Here is a 3,353-nt window from a genome sequence, read left to right as displayed (position 1 = left end):
ACAGCGATGGTCAGGCAGGTTCTGTGCTTAGATGATGCTTTCCCTGGGAGGCATTGGAATGAGAAGCCAGCATGCAAGGCCACATGGCAGTCTTGCAGTGTTCCTGGAGAGTACTAGTGTGGGGTGACACCTGGTACGGGGACAAGCCCTTCTGCCTGGTGTTTCTGTGTGATTGGATGAGCTCACAGGTGTTGTTTATTGACACAGATAAATCACATATCAATTTGTAGCTCCTGTGTGCTGACAGATGGCAGCTGTTTGCCTAGATAAAGAAGGTGGAGTCCTGGCTTGGCACTTACACTCAACATGGAGTAACTCATGACAAACCGTTGCTTGGTAAACCAGGGTAACCGAGAGCAAAACCATCCTGAAAGCCACCACCCTATACACACAGTGTAAGCCAGAGCAGGCAGAGCCCTGGTCCTTACATGTGTCCCATTACTCCCAAACTAAACAATACAGTGACTCCCCAAACCCCCATGAGTGAGGTGATGAACAAGAGCTGGTGACAGCCCGCCTTTCAGGGTGTGTGGGGTATCCTACGGGGACCCTGGGTATGAATATCTCTCTCTCTCTCTCTCTCTCTCTCTCTCTCTCTCTCTCTCTCTCTGTGTGTGTGTGTGTGTGTGTGGTTTTTCTGCACATGTGTGTGCATCTATGAAAGGCAGGGGTTGGTGTTGGCTGTCTTCCTCAGTCACTCCCTGGCTTACGTTTTGAGACAACCTGGGGCTCACTGATCGGCTAATTAGCTGTCAAGCTCAGGGTATACGTTGTCTCAGTTTCCCAGTGCTGAGATGACAGGCATGTGGCACTGTGACTGGCTTTTTTGTGGGTACTGCAGACCTGAACTCAGGTCCTCAAACTTCTGTGGCAGCCATGATGCCAACTGAGCCATCTCCCCAGCCCTCTACCAGAACATAAAAAATTTGGGGGGGGGTTGTGTGTGCATATGCGTGCTACACACTGTGCGTGAGTGTGTGTGTGTGTGTGTGTGTGTGTGTGTGTGTGTGTGTGTGTGGAGAGAGAGAGAGAGAGAGAGAGAGAGAGAGAGAGAGAGGAGAGAGAGAGAGAGGCACAAGGGTTGGGGATAGCATAGTAGGCTTATTTTTATATTAGAGGACATGGCTACCCCTGTGGGTGTTCGAACCTCTCCCCTAAAACAGTGCATTGGTTCAAATTATAAGTGTTAGTTTTTTCTCTAACGTAGCTAACTCCCAAATGATTGATACAGAGACTATTAGGTTTATTAGCAAACTTTATGGCACAATAACTGAGCAGTTATTAATCTATTCTAATCCATTACACTAATCTGGCTACCTTCCGGCCAAAATTGATGAGATACTTGAAGTGTAGCATTGATCTGGCTTTCTCTGTTCCAGGTGAGTTCCAGTGATGGCTCCTCTGTGTGACAAATCCTCCCTTCTCCACTCCCTACCCCTCCCCTCCCTGGAATTGGAACTCCAGCCCTATTATCTCTCCTTCTCAGTCATTGGGTGGTGAGCTTTTACTGGCAAATCAGAGAATAAATGGGGAGCAATGTTTACACAACATTGAGACAGGGGATCTTTAGACTAAGCATTACAATGCCATGTCTGGATTGCAATCAGACATGAGGGCGAAGAATCAGTGTTTGAACAATACAAGGATAACCATCAAACTGGGCAAAATAACATTAAACCAATAATGGTGATCTTCCTTCTTCTCCTGCCATCTTCCAAGTTTTTTTTTTCTTTTCTTTTTATTTTTTTCTTTGTTTTTTTTTTTATGTTTTTTTTTTTTTTTTTGTTTCTCTTCCAAGTTTTTTACTTTGTCAGAAGTCCAGCCTTTCTGGTTACGACTGGAAGGCTCACAGACACCAATTGTCAGGGGCCTTATATCAGGTTGTCCAGGTACCAGTCATTCAATCCATTTCCCCTAACAGTTTTGACCTGGCTGAGTCCTGGTGTTTGAGGAGTCAGCCTGGGTATGAACGTGCCACCAGGAGGGTCCCAATGGCTGGGCCAGGAGACTCTTACACATACCAAGAACATCCGAAAAAGGACACTTAGAGAGAACCCAGAGTCCAGATGCTCTACAAATGAAAGAATGGAAGGTCAGGACTAAGCCTAGTATGGAGCCCCTCCCCCATAGTTCCTGTCAGGAGCCTGGGGCTCAGCACATCCCCTAAGAAATCCATGACTGACTTGGCACTGATAAGAAGGTTCAGATAGGGGGTTGGGGATTTAGCTCAGTGGTAGAGCGTTTGCCTAGCAAGCGCAAGGCCCTGGGTGCGGTCCCCAGCTCCGGAAAAAAGAAAAGAAAAAAAAAAAGGTCCAGATAGGGTGAGCCGTTTACCCAAGGCCACACAGCCCATTCTCCTTTCATACATGAGGAGAGGAGAGTGCCAGGATAGAGGGAGGGGGACGCAGGCCAGCATTAGGGCAGGCAGAACCAGCAGAGGACAGGATATGGGCCCAAGAACAGGTGCCCTCAGCCTTCTGGAGATGCTTTGGGCCCATCTGTCCATGGGCTGGCAAGTACACAGCTGCATATCTGGCCCAGGTATCGGGGATTTATAACTCGCCTTTCAACAGCTCCGAGGAAGCTGGCTATGAACACACAAAATGCGTGCTCGTCCTTCTGCTGGCCCTTCCCGCCCACCTCCCCCAGGAGCCTTTCCAGCTGTCCCTGGCACCCACAGGCTCTGCTATAGAAAACTGATGACTTTGGCCGAATCCTTTTGTCCTTCTAGCAAGACATTTCTCGGACAGACAGGGACAGGGCCAGCTCAGACAAGTTGCCTCAGGTGAAAAAAGTTTTAAACTCCAGGTCTTGTGAGACGGAAACCGGAACAATACATCTTGCAGGTAAAGGGCTCTATCTGCAGTTGAGACAAGAATGAGTTCTTGTCTTGTTTGTCATTCAAGAATGGGTTCCTGTTTGTCCTGGGCTAAGTCCTTGCAAGTTAAGGTTTTTATTTGCCATTAAGAGTTACGTTTCTGTTCCTCAGATCCAATGTAAACCGCAAAACATGTTTTTCAGCCTACACTAAACTTTCGACCCCATTCACGTGGTGTCCGTTCACATTTGTTCTGCCTTTCTAACAATGTATCACGGCAGGCTCTCTCGCCCCTGTGAACGCTTCATCTCTTCTATAAAAGGGACCTCAAGAGCCAGCAGGGGCTGCTCCCTAAAATCCTGACTTAGGGAGAGGCAGCCAGACCGGCCAGTCCCGGGTACACCCCAAAATAAAGCGTGCCTCAATTGGACAATCGTGGATCCAGTCTTTCTCAGCTTTAACACTCTGGGCAACAGCCCACCCTTGGTGGACAGATCCCCTAGGCTCCTCCCAGTCCCTTGGGTATCGACTCCTG

Source organism: Rattus rattus, chromosome 1 (genome assembly GCF_011064425.1).
Source record: "Rattus rattus isolate New Zealand chromosome 1, Rrattus_CSIRO_v1, whole genome shotgun sequence".
Lineage (NCBI taxonomy): Eukaryota > Metazoa > Chordata > Mammalia > Rodentia > Muridae > Rattus > Rattus rattus.
Note: the sequence above shows the minus strand (reverse complement) of the source record.